Here is a 13,866-nt window from a genome sequence, read left to right as displayed (position 1 = left end):
GCTTCTTCGGAATAATACTCCAGGTCTTTTTCCTCTCTGGACGATCCTCCTTTGTTGCCTTTGCTCACTCCCACCTTCTGTCCCTTAAATATCAGCATTCCCCAAGGTTCTGCCCTGAGCTACATTCTTTCCTTGCTCTATGTATTTATTCCCATTTGAATCCATCAACTCACATGCTTATTAAAATAATGGACCAGTATAGAAAAGCCTCACGGAGAAAGTAAAAAAAAAAAAAAATCACACAAAACATTAAAGGTAACATTTATCGTCTATCTATATTTATGCATATAGTTGCACCATTTTATCAAAATTGGATCATTCTATACTTATGTTTAAATCGATAATACGGTTTGAATACTGTAGGTCAACACAGGATTTTTGCCATCACTTTAAGTGGACCATATTTAAGTGTATTAGTTCTTTGCTAGGGCTGACATAACAAAGTATCACAGACTTAAACAATAGAAATTTATTTTTCCACAAATCCGGAAGCTAGAAGTCTGAGATCAAGGTGTCAGCAGGGTTGGTTTCTTCCGAGGTCTCTCTCGTTGGCTTGTAGATGGCCATCTTCTCTCTGTGCCTTCACATGATCTTCCTCTGTGTATGCCTATGAAAATGGATTAGGGCCCAGCATCTTTAAAGGCCATATCTCCAAATACAGCCATATTCTGGGGTACTGGGGATTAGAATTTCAACATATGAATTCGGGTGGGAGGGGACACACTTCAGCCCATAGCACATATATTTTAAAAAATAATTCTTCATTCATACCATTGTTTTTTTAAATTTTATTTATTTATTTATTTATTTTTGGCTGTGTTGGGTCTTCGTTTCTATGCGAGGGCTTTCTCCAGTTGCGGCGAGCGGGAGCCACTCTTCATCGCGGTGCGCGGGCCTCTCATTATCGCGGCCTCTCTTGTTGCGGAGCGCAGGCTCAGTAGTTGTGGCTCACGGGCCCAGTTGCTCCGCGGCATGTGGGATCTTCCCAGACCAGGGCTCGAACCCGTGTCCCCTGCATTGGCAGGCAGATTCTCAACCACTGCGCCACCAGGGAAGCCCATTCATAACATTTTTCCCCCAAATATTTAAACAATGCCATGAGAGCTGTCTTTCTTCCTTGGTTTTGGAATTTTCCTTTCTTGCCTTTGATTAAGGATGAATAAAGGTCCAGACCAAATGTCAGATTCCACATTAGTTACAGTATTCCTTTATCTGTGACCCCTTGCTCTATTGCGTGTACCATCATTGTGGCAATTGTCTGCCTTATGGGAGTGTCTTTAGTTACCTTCTGGATGCTACATTTAATATAAGAGACTAGTTCTTACCCATCTCTGCACTCTCATAGTCTAGCACATGCCTGGGACTCTGAGGATAGATGGATAAGATATAGTTCATCAATATTACTCAAATTTATCTTGGGTGCCCAAAGCTTTTAAGGTTCAAACCTTAAATTTTTCATATCATTTAGACTCCTCTTGTCTCCTTTTTTCTTCTCCATCTTCTCTTCTATAGTCTTTTTTTCAGCCTACAAGAGATTTTTCAAAGCTTTGCCTCAAGCTCACTGAACATCTGTGTTAATCTAGATAGATTTGTTTCACTATTAAGATACCAAAGCTAAAAAAATGGAATTTTTATTACTTACTTTCCCTTTTGCCAGGAGGATGATAAACATTTACAACAGAAAAGTTGATTGAGATCATGGTAAGTTTTTCTTGTGATGATGGATTTACATGTAGACAGAGCCATCCATCATGGGGGCTCGACAATACTGATATGTAACTTAGCACTTTAACCTATTTACATTTTTCTAGTAAATTAAACATGTCTTCTTCTGTTCCAGGTATTCCATTCCTTCTTACCTGTGCTTGATAATGCCCATATTTTGCCTAAACCTCAACAATCAACCTTGCTAATAAAGTGCTGTTCTGTATCTGAGTATGTGGATGTCCCTCATCAACAGAGGACAAAGCCACAAAGTGAGAATTATAACTAATTCTCACTAATTATAGAATAGGAAATGTCAAAAGAGAAAGTCCCTTACATTTGGTGGTTTCCAGAGGATAGATTTTTAACTGAGAAAAATATATTGTTTGGAAATTCTTTTATTCATTTTGAAACAAACTGGGGTATGGAGATAAAAAGGTAATCCTGTTCTTCCAAAAAATATTAAAAAATACTACAGGAATATAAAAAAGTTTAGATAATGATATAATAAAGACATAAAAACTCCCTCCTATCAGCCATGCAGCTTGGACTCCTGATCCTCGTTTTCTTCTTTCCTCCCTCCTTGTCTTGAAAAAAGAATACCCTGAATTTTGTGTGTAGCATGCCTTTGGGTTTTGGGGGGAATTTTAGTATATACTTATATATGTATATAATCATAAACAGTATATCCTGTTATAATTCATATAAAAGATATATTTTTGTGACCTTCAGCAAATTTCTTTTCATTCAATATATTTTTTGAAATTTGTTTATTATTATAGTTTTAATTATTCCATTTCACTCTATAAAATATTCTATTGAATAAATAGCTCAGAATTTATTTATCTAATCCCCTATTAATGGACATATAGGCTATTTCAAGTTTTAATTTTTTTTACTATTTAAAAAACAACAGGACTTCCCTGGTGGCGCAGTGGTTAGGAATCCACCTGCCAATGCAGGGGACACGGGTTTGATCCCTGGTCCAGGAAGATCCCACATGTCGCGGAGCAACTAAGCCCATGTGCCACAACTACTGCGCCTGTGCTCCAGAGCCCGCGAGCCACAACTACTGAAGCCCGAGTGCCTAGAGCCTGTGCTCTGCAACAAGGGAAGCCACCGCAATGAGAAGCCCGTGCACCGCAACAAAGAATAGCCCCCGCTCGCTGCAACTGGAGAAAGCCTGCATGCAGCAACAAAGACCCAATGCAGCCATAAATAAATAAATAAATAAATGAATAAATAAATGAATAAATAAATAAATAAAATTCTTTTAAAAGGTAAGCTTTATAAGAAAATAAAAATAAACAACAACAACTATGCTTCAGTGAATGCTCTTGTACCTGTCTTCCTCTTAATAGTACTAAAGGCCTAGATGGAGGCAGTATATGAGAATTCCATTGTTTCACTTCTTCACCAGCAGTAGTATTGTTTCAATCGTGGTTTTTCATCATCATCAACATTTACATAAAGACTGTGACAAGTATGCATATTTTAATCCCTAGAGAAACTACTAAAAAAATAAGGCAAAGAGGAATAGGTTAAAAGCCCATCAATGAGTTAAAATGGAATACTGAATTTTTTTTGATAAAACCAAAAGGTGTAACAAAGGATCAAAATATCAGATCAGACAAATCGAAAACAAATAAAAATGGTAGACCTAAATCCAACCATATCAGTAATTACATTAAATATAAATGTACTAAACACTCCCATTAAAAACAGAGACTGTCAGACGAGGTAAAAAAGCAAGACCTAAGTACATGCTGTTTAAAATAATTACCTTTATGTAAAGTTTCAGAGGAGTTGAAAGTCAAATAATGGAAAAATATGTACCGTGAAAACAGTATACATAAGAAAACTGAGCTGGCAAATTAATACTATAAAAAATGACTTCAAGACAAGGAATATAACCAGAGAAAAGAAGAACACTTATAACAACAAAATGGCCAATTCATTGGGAATATATAACAGTTAAACAATTATAAATGTATATGCTCCTAATTACAAGGCTTCAAAAACATGAAACAAAAACTGACAGAACTAAAGGGAAAGTAGACAAAACATTGCTGGAGATTTTAACACCTACCTCTCAGTAACTGTTAGGACAACCAGAGAAAACAGTAAGGGTATAAAAGACCTGGCAAAATTATCAACCATCTTGAACTAGTTGACATTTAAAGAACACCACACATAAGAATGGCAGAAACACATTCTTTCCAAGTGCACCTGGAATCGTAACAGGCTGACCATATGCTTGAAAATAAAACAAGTTTCAATAAATTTAAAAGGATTGAAATCTTAGAGCCCATTCTCTGATCTCAAAATTATTAAATTAGAATTCAGTAACGCTAAGATACTTAGAAATTTAACAACTCAGTTCTAAATAAACCATGGATAAAAGAAGAAATCACGAGGACAATTAGAAGATACTTTGAATTATGATAATAAAAATACAACATATCAAATTTTGTGGGATGTAGCTAAGGAGGTTCTTGGAGGGAAATTTATAGTTTTAAATATTTATATTAGAAAAGAAAAAAGGTATACAATCAATCTAAGGTTCTACCTTAAGAATCTAGAAGAATATGAGCAAATTAAACCCAAAGTAAATAGATGGAAGGTAATTATAAAGGTAAGAACAGACATAAATGAAATAGAAAATAAACAATAGCTTAAACTAACAAGGCAAAAATTTGGTTTTCTGAAAAAAATAATAAAATTGATAAACCCTTAGCAAGACTGATTAAGAAAACTGCCAGTATCTACAATAAATGATCTTATGGACATTAAATAAATAATGACAGAATATTATGAACAAATTTATGCCAATATATCCAACAACTTAAATGAAATAGAAAAATTTCTTTAACAGTATAACTTACCCAAACTGACACAAGATGAAGTAAAAAATAAGAGTAGTTCTATATCTTTTGAAGACATTGAATTTGCTATCATAATCTTTTCCTCAAATAGAACTCCAGAACCAAATAATTAGCTGGTGAATTCTATCAAACATTTAATAAATAAACAATACCAAACCTTCTCAAAAAAATAGATGAAGAAACAATTCCCATCTTGTTTTCATGAGGTCAGGAGAATCCTGAAACCAAACTTGACAAGACATGACCTCCCCCCACCCCCGCAAAAAAAAAAATCAGTAGCCAATAACTCTCATTAACATAGATGTAAGTTTTTTCACAAAATATTAGTAATCCAAATCCAATAATATATGAAAAGGACAATGCATTTTGACCAAATGAGGATTATCTTAGAAATGTAAATTTTAGCATTCAATTATCAACCAATGTAATACGTCATATTAATAGAATAAAGGAGAAAATGAATCATCTCAATAGGTGCAGAAAGAATAGCTTACAAAATTCAGCATCCTTATATATAAGAACTCTCAGCAAACCAGTAGTAGAGGGAAACCTCCTCAACCTGATAAAGGCATCTATAAAAATCCCGAAGGTAACATCATATTTAATGATGACATAGTTGTTGCTTTACCCCCAACATTGGGAACATGCAAGGATGTACACTTTTTTTTTCTAAAACAAAACAAAACAAAAGAACTGTAAATAATTAATTAACTTTAGTTTGCTGGTTTGCTTTTCATGGTGGCACGGGTTAGCAGTTCCAAAACTTTTTTGTACTCTAGACTTGAAGAAATGAATAAATACATTGAGAATAATGGAAGGAATGAGCTACAAATACGGAAAGTGAGAAGCATGCATTACAGCTTGTAGTTTTTGATTGGAAGTGCATGTTATCAGTTTGAAAACATGGTTTTTAGCATTGAGAAAAATAAATATCTGTGCCTATGTTCTAATAGATATATAAATATACAGAGATATATAAGCACATATGTGTTTTCCACTAAAAGGAACTAGGACCCCTTGGAGAAATGACAGATTGCAGGGCTGGGACAGGAAAAGTACAGGGGGAGCCTGGAACATCTGATTGAGGCAGCTAGGGAAGCAAGTGCTCAAGGAGTGACTAGGTCATGTCAAATTTCACAGGAGTTAGCATGAAGGGGCTCACGCTAGCCAAACCTGGAACAGTTAGAATGTCAAAATAACTATTGACAGATTATAGTTATAGTTATTTATAACTAAACAATAGACTATATCCCACTGAATAATAAAAGTATCTATGAGGCCATACTGATATAAATAAACCAGTGAATCAATAAATAAATGGGGAAGAAAAGAAAGGTCTTTCATATGCCAACAAAAGTGGGTAGGGGGGAGACAGAAAGATAAAGGAAAGAAAGAAGGAAGGAAGGGAGGAAAGGGAAGGAGGGAAAGGGAAGGAAATAGAATCAAGAAATCAATAGATACTAAAATTAGTAGGTGAGAGTTTGATGAAGAACAAGACATTTGCAGTCTTTGTATTTATTAACTACACAGGAAAATAACAACTTTATATTGGAAAAACCTAGTGGAACCTCCTTACCCTAGTAATCAAAATGAACATCATGAATATTGGGACAAACCAGCACCATGGACCTTTGGACCTGATACTGAGAAAGACACATCACTTCACTTCCCACCAAAAATGCATAACCTGATATTTCTTCAACATATCTAAATGAGCTAAATAGAAAGGTGGAAAACATCTTAGCTTATTAACAAAAACAAAAAAACAAAAAAACAAATTGTATCTATGTTGTTCCAGAAAAGATGTAAGATAGCTAAAGTAAAAGTTAACATTTTGAAATAATTTTAAACCCAGAAATAAGTCTGTACTAGAACAAATTAAACTGCCTCTTAAGGTGAAATATTACTACAGGAACAACAGAAAGTTAAAAAAATGAAAATTTCTTTAAAATATATTTGTATCTTTATCTTATTAGATCATCTATAATTAAGAATATCCCGGATATTTTTACACCCCAAATAGGGATAATCTTCAGGTTTCACTAATGTACAGTTACGCAGATGTTTGTAGGAGAAAAAGGACACATTGGTTTTCTGAATTAGCAGTCAGGCTACTGACCCCCCCCCTCCCCCCGAAGAAGTCCTTCTGAGTGAGCAGACACACTTATAAAGGTCTTAATTTCCTTTTGAAAGAGAATGATATAAATGGTGAAAACTGATGAGAAAAGGGAAAATAATAAGAATACCAGTAATACCTGCTTATGAGTTTACTACTGACAAGCACTTTCAGAGATTTTTTTGATCTCACAACCAACACTTGAGGTGGGTAGGTTTCAATTATTCATTCCAGTGAGGTTTTTATTTCCCACAAATGCCAAGGATGCCAAGGAAAGTTCGTTCTTGGATTTGGTTTCCATGTATTCAGAAAATAAATAAAAGTCAAACAAGTTTTTTTTACTGACTAGCTTTAGTTCAGAAATAGCATTAGACATTTCTCAAAATCCATTCTTTACAGAGGAGACAAGAAATTTCTGAAATCCACTTTGGATTCTTTTGGAATTCTTTCTAAGCTGCATTTTTAGTTAAGAGAAGTGTTTCTTTGTTTTGCTCACGTCCTTTGAGGAGCAAATGGGTACTGCCTGTCCAAATGTAGGTGTTTTGAAAACCAGGCTGGGCTCTCGCCATTGGAACCAGACTTGCAGAACTCAGAACTTTAGTCTCCGTGTCTTCCTGCAAGGGTTAAATCTGGGGAGTGGTAGAATTGTTTCTCATCGTCCATAGGATGCTTCTCCTTTTCCCGTTATTTTACCAGTTAGTGTTCTGATGCATATTTTACAAGTAATCAGCAAAATAGTTTTGGAGCCTTTCTACCTCTTCATCATCTTTGCTTCTTTAAACCTGAATGCATATTTATTTTGCTTCTCAATTAATAAGTGTCTGTATTTTGGGGTGTCAGTTTAGCCTTGGGCTGGAGATACATTCCAGCTTTATCCAGCACCTGCAGCTGGAAGCAGTATGGACATGCTTCTTCGAAATCCTGTGAGGAACTGCAGGCCCAGAGGCGGCAGCAGGTGTGACCCACGCAGGTATCTTGTAGTTTCAGCAACGTTGCCTTCATGCCTGTGGCTGAAACCTGATGAGAGCCCCATTGTGGATTACATTGGGAAGAAATGCCAGTCGAACCCAAATGGAGTGATATTGTACAAAATAAGTGGCCTAAACTCTTCTAAAATGTCAAGATCAAGAAACTAAAAGAAAGGAGGTAGAACTGTTCCATATTGAAGGAGTAAGTGCTAGGTATGAAACCTGGGCTGGATCTTGAACTAGGAAAGATTAACTATAAAGGACATTATTCAGACAACTGATGAAACTGGATTATGGACTGCATATATGTGTATATACCGTTTGCCTATAATTATATGAGCCTGCAGAAGGATATATACTAAATTGTTAACATTGGTTACTTGGGAAACAGTAGGGATTAGGGATGAAGGGGAAAAATACCACACTTTAAAAAAGCATACAGGATGAACAGGACGCATGACACGATTCCATTTTTATTAAATGATACGTGTATGGGGACTTCCCTGGTGGTGCAGTGGTTAAGAACCCGCCTGCCAATGCAGGGGACACGGGTTCGAGCCCTGGTCTGCGAAGATCCCACATGCCGCGGAGCAACTAAGCCCATGTGCCACAACTACTGAGCCTGCGCTCTAGAGACCATGAGCCATGACTACTGAGCCCGCATGCCACAACTACTGAAGCCTGCAGGCCTAGAGCCCGTGCTCCGCAACAAGAGAAGCCACCGCAATAAGAAGCCCACGTGCTGAAACGAAGAGTAGCCTCCGCTCACCGCAACCAGAGAAAGCTTGTGCACAGCAACGAAGACCCAACGCAGCCAAAAATAAATAAATAAAATAAATATATATATAAAAAACATGATACGTGTGTGTGCATAAAATGCATTACATAACAGATGGTCAACAAAATGTTAATGACTGTTATCTTAAGGTAATGGGAATTTGAACTTTTACATTTTTCATATTTATGTGTAAGAAAATTTTTTGTAATACAATGGTTTCAATGCACATGAATTATTTTTATTAAAATCCTAAAAAGTAACTTTTTGGTGTTAAAGAGCCAAGAAAAAGTCACTGGGGAAATTATAAGTACCTTTTGGATTAAATTTTTTCTGCCTCATCCAATTTTTTTCTTGCAGTGATGAGTTTATTACTTTAAACATCTTACGTGTTTTGACACAAGATGTTCCCAGATGTGCTGAGCACATGTAAAAATTTGAGCAAACTCTCTGGGTTGGAAGGAATTAGGGTGCCTGATTTTCTGAGGAATTTTGTTTGCTATGGGAGCTTCAGCAATTATTTCCTGAGCTAATTCCTGAATTACCACCCCTGAACTCTCAAAAGAAATCCCCTTCTGGCATTTTCAAAGTTCTCCTTCTAGGACTGGGTCCCTTTGACTTACGTACTTTGACCACACAGGTGCACACTCAACTTGGCCTCAAAAGGTATACAAATCATCTGTCTTGGGATCTGAATGTCTTCCCCCTTCACCGTGGATAAGACCGTACTTTCTCCTGGCTGCCTGGAGGTATTCTGAGAATGACCGAGGTGGGTTTGTGGAATGCTCAGGTGAAAGGAACAAAGCTCTAATTTTGTTAATAATGTAACTCCTGTTGTCGGTAGACCCACTGAGGCAGATGAGAACAAGGAAAGGTGCGCTGCAATCAAAGATACCACCAACACTCAAGGGAGGGCCAGCTTGGTGCTCTTAGGGTTCACGGCTGTGGTAGCTTGAGGAGCATGGCCCCATGTAAAGAAGATGAAGAGTTAATGCTCCCATAAGGAGCTCCCAGCTAATAACAGATGGGTTGGTGGACAAAGTTCAGCTAACTCGCCCCTCAGGTGGGGAAACTGTGAGGCAGGGTCTGTACCACCTCCCACAGTCGCCTGGAGGGTCTGAGCTCCAGCCGCCCACAGTGGCAGCTTCTCCATGCAAGCTTTATAGGCTCACCCCTCCCTAGCTCACTTCCTATCTCGCAGTGTTTTATGGAATCCTCTCCCAAGTAAAGTATTTGCTCTTGAATCCTTGTCAGTTCCACTCTAACTGGAAACATCATGTGTTTTCCCACCCTTCCCATCTCCTTGAGATTCCAACTCCTCTTGTCCTGCCTATCATATTGTCAGAGTCCTGGAGTCTCACTTTGCTACAGTCTAGGCCTCATAGATCTCCCTTTCCGCTGAAATCAAGATACTCTTCCCTACTCAGTTGGCAGTGAGTCAGACACAGTATACTCTTCCACTGTGTAGTGGAATCAGACATGCATACCTGGCCATCAATCCTGACTCCGTTACTTACCAGCTGTGAAACCTTGGGCAAATCACCTAACCTCTCTGATCTTCAGTTTTCTCCTCTGTGAAAGAAAGGTAACATTCCTTGTCAGGTTGTCCTTTTGATTTAATAAGCTAAATGTATAAAGAACCAGGATATTGCCTAATACAAGAAGATATTCCAGAAATGATAGTGATTTTTATTACATAATTTTCTTCCATTACTTACTTTCTTATGTGTCTCCATCTTGTTTTCCCAACTAGACTGTAGCTTCTCTGCCATATTCAACTTCTTTATCACAATGCCTTTCACGTGACGGGCACTAAATAATCGTTAGTTATCAGCTTTCTAAAGCTTTAAATCAGAGGATACATTCTTTCAAGATTCATTTATGAATTATTTGTTATTGTGAGGCATTCTCAAGGAATTTTTTGCAAGTAACTCCTTTTCTGGGCCTCAAATTTTCTCATATAAAAAACAAATGTTTTGGTCTATAATTCTAGATGCACTGAGGTCCTTCTAGCATTAAAGTTTGGAAGCTATATATTCCTGAGGGCAAGTACTGTATGTTACTCTTCTTCCTGACCCTTCCACACTTACTATAATGGTGGTCACAGATTAAGTGACTTCCCAGTGCATGGAGAATAGATTCCAGATGCCTCACCCAGCCCTTCTTCTTTCATCCTGTCCCTCACTCCATTCCAGCCAGACTGTGTTTACTTTGCACCCCTAGAATTTTCCAAGCTTGATCTGCCTTGAGGTCTTTGTACTTGCTGTTTCTTACCATTTGGTTCTCTGCTCAAGCGTCTCCTCCACGGAGGTCTCTCACCCCACCCCAGTCTCTCCATCCAACAACCCTGCTCTGTTTTTTTGTTCATGTCTCTCTGAAATTGTCTTATCATTTAATCATTTATTTCCCTTTTTTGGTTTGCATTTTATTTGCATTTATGGTTTTTTCTCTCCACCTCTCCCTCTAGCCCCCAAATGTAAACTTCTATCTTGGATCCTTTTATATCCCTGCTGCAAAAAAAATACTTCGCACAAACTAGACCCCTAAATAATTGAGAAATGACTGAATAAACTCTTCCACACCTTACAGAGTAGTTTTTAGGTGGTGAGTTAAAATCCATGGCTGTCATGCCAGGTTCTAGTGAATTTAAGTATGTGTCCTAAGCTAATTAATTGCCATAGGTCTGAGTAAACATGGAGTAGGAAGAAACAAGGACTTCTTAGGAAGACAACTGCAAACAATCATATCAGCTTATCTAGAAACTTGCTGGCAGTGGGAAATTTAGAGATAAGTTTTAAAGATGTAATTCATTTCTTTTTATTATGGAAAATTTCAAACATAAACATGGACCCTCTTGTGCACGGTGGTGGACAAACCCTAGGGTAGCCACTCATCCTAGTATTCACACCCTTGTAATATCCCTTCCCCGAGTGTGCTCATCCTAGTATTCACACCCTTGTAATATCCCTTCCCCGAGTGTGCTCATCCTAGTATTCACACCCTTGTAATATCCCTTCCCCGAGTGTGCTCATCCTAGTATTCACACCCTTGTAATATCCCTTCCCCTGTGACTTGCTTTCTAACGGATAGAGTAGGGCACATTTGACGTCACCCTTGTGTGATTACTTTGTGTTGTATGAGATTCCGTCTTGCTAGCAGGTTCGCTCTGGAGACTCTCCTTGCTGACTTAATGAAGTAAGTTGGCCGTGCTGGCCCATGAATGCCAGGTGCCATCTAGGAATTGAGGGCAGTCTCCAGTGGACAGCCAGCAAAAGCCAAGGTCTTCAGTCCTACAGCTACAAGGAAATGAATTCTGCCAGTGACCCAAGTGAGCATGGAAGCTGATTCTTTTCCAGTTGAGCCTCCCGATGAGAATACAGCCTAGCCAACACCTTGATGGCAGGTGTGAGACCCTAAGCAGATGACCCAAGTGCTTGGACACCTGACCCACAGAAACTGAGATAATAAATCTGTGTTGTTTTAAGCTTCTAGGTTTGTGATAATTTGCTGCCACAGATAACTAGTACAGATATATCTATCACCCAACATTAACAATTTTCAAGTTTGCCAATATCTATATCCTCATGTTTTTTGGGGGTGGATGGGCTGGAGTATTTTAAAGCACATGCAGATATTTTTGTATGTTTCTCTAACAGAGAAGGACTATTAAAAAGCATAACCATGATGCCAGAAAAATTAAGGGCTTAATTGAGAACAAGAATAGGAGTCTTTTTTTAAAGCAACCAAGTCAATGGAGTTAGTATATTAACTGGACACCTGGAGAAAAGGTGCTTGCAATAAATCAAGTAACATCCTGTTGATCCTATGAGCTAAAGGATAGGAAAGCATGGGAGAGTTTTCATTTGAATTGTCTGAGGCTTGCCAGTTGTTTTTTTAAAAAACAGTACAGCCGCAGAGTACTTAATTGTCCCTACAATGTGCTCATTGGTCATACAATATCTAAAACCATTCGAACCCATTTCTGACTAAGCTCCTACCCGTTCCCCTAACCTGCTTTAGAATAGATCCTTGTAAATACCATTTTTATTCATAACTCCTTATAATTTCAGGTCCTACTCGAATTGCCATTCCCACCACTTTTTACTTACTACAGGAAGCTCTTCCCAACTGGCCCTAGTTCTCTTCCTCTCTTGGATAAACCAATCTCATCTCCCTTTGACACCGCTCACCTAGGCAGCGCTTAATAAGGGAAATTCTCAGGGCTCTCGGTTCAATCCCATCTCTACCACCCGGGCGGTTTGTGATCTCTGGCAAGTAGTTGAGCGTTCTCTCGGCTGGATACAATAGTGCCTCGCAGGGTTGTCGTGATGATTAGATAAAGAACGTGTGTAACGTGTGAAACGCCCAGCACCGAAAAGGCGCAGCCAAACCCCAACCCTTCCCTTTGTTGGTTTCCATCTCCAACCAAAGAGCACCAGAACGCTCAGCACCGCGCCTCTCCCGCCCTCGTCGCGGAGGATGCAGGGATTTGTAGTTTTTTGGTCCCCTAGTCGCGGTTCCTCTCGGAGCCGGACGGCGAGAGGAAGAACTACACATCCCAATCGGCCGTGAAAGGAAATTGGGGCGCGGAAAACCGATCGTCCCCGCCCTGTCTTCGCTCTCGCGGCCCACCGGCTGTGCCCACGGCGGGAGGGTTCAGACCCCGCGGCAAAGCCAGGGCCGAGCGCAGGAGCAGATACGCGGGGACAGTCGGGCTGGGCGGGAGACCACAGCGGGTGGCCCCTCTGCCGCCGTGGGAGCTCGCGGGGGGAAAGGAGAGAAATAAAGCGAGCAAATTGTGAGCGCCCGTGTCGGAGAAGTGAGAAAGGGCAGGGGAAGCAGCAACGCACGCAGAGCCTGGCTGCCACAGGGCTTGTCCTCCGGGAGGGACCCAGGGCGCTTCGCTGTCCCCTCCTCCCCGCGGGAAGCCTGGAAACCCGGCCTGGAAGCTGGCCGGGCACGGAGACTCCCGCCCGCAGCCCCCATCCCGGAGTCCGGCCCGCCTCGTGCAGCGCCTCCCCATCCTGTCGCCGGGGCACCCCCAACCCACTCCCGGGCAGCAGCAGAGCCCCCGCTGGGGGAGGGAGAGGAAGAGTCGGGGCGGGCAGGGGAGGGTCACCTCTCCGCGCCGGTTCCTCAGGTCCCCCGGAGTCGCCAGAATGGGTTTGCGTGTTGCTGCGTAAATGTGTGTCCCGAGGCGGCAGCGGCCGCCGGGAATAAACCGGGAGAAGCCGGGAAGCGGACAGAAGTCTGTGGGAATGCGCGCGGCGGGGCATCGGGTGCCCGGCCGGAGAGGCCCTCGGGCGATGCCGGAGGGAGTCCAGCGCCCGCCCCGGGGCCTCGCCTGCCCTGCTGGTGGGCACGGGGGCGGGGGACCCTTCCGAGCTCGTGCGGGCTTCGCCCGCGAGAAGGAGGAGC

The 13,866-nt window shown here is 40.3% G+C and overlaps 1 long non-coding RNA gene across 1 annotated transcript; it reads right to left on the bottom strand.

Annotated features, from left to right (window-relative positions):
- Positions 1-374: 374 nt before the first annotated feature.
- On the bottom strand, positions 375-13,789 carry LOC130704766 (uncharacterized). Its single transcript, XR_009005247.1, has 3 exons — positions 13,568-13,789; positions 9,966-10,020; positions 375-607 (listed from the first exon to the last, which is right to left on the bottom strand). It is a non-coding gene; the product is annotated as an uncharacterized LOC130704766 (long non-coding RNA).
- Positions 13,790-13,866: the final 77 nt, after the last annotated feature.

This window comes from Balaenoptera acutorostrata, chromosome 14 (genome assembly GCF_949987535.1).
Source record: "Balaenoptera acutorostrata chromosome 14, mBalAcu1.1, whole genome shotgun sequence".
Lineage (NCBI taxonomy): Eukaryota > Metazoa > Chordata > Mammalia > Artiodactyla > Balaenopteridae > Balaenoptera > Balaenoptera acutorostrata.
Note: the sequence above shows the minus strand (reverse complement) of the source record. Positions and strands in the feature narration are given on the sequence as shown.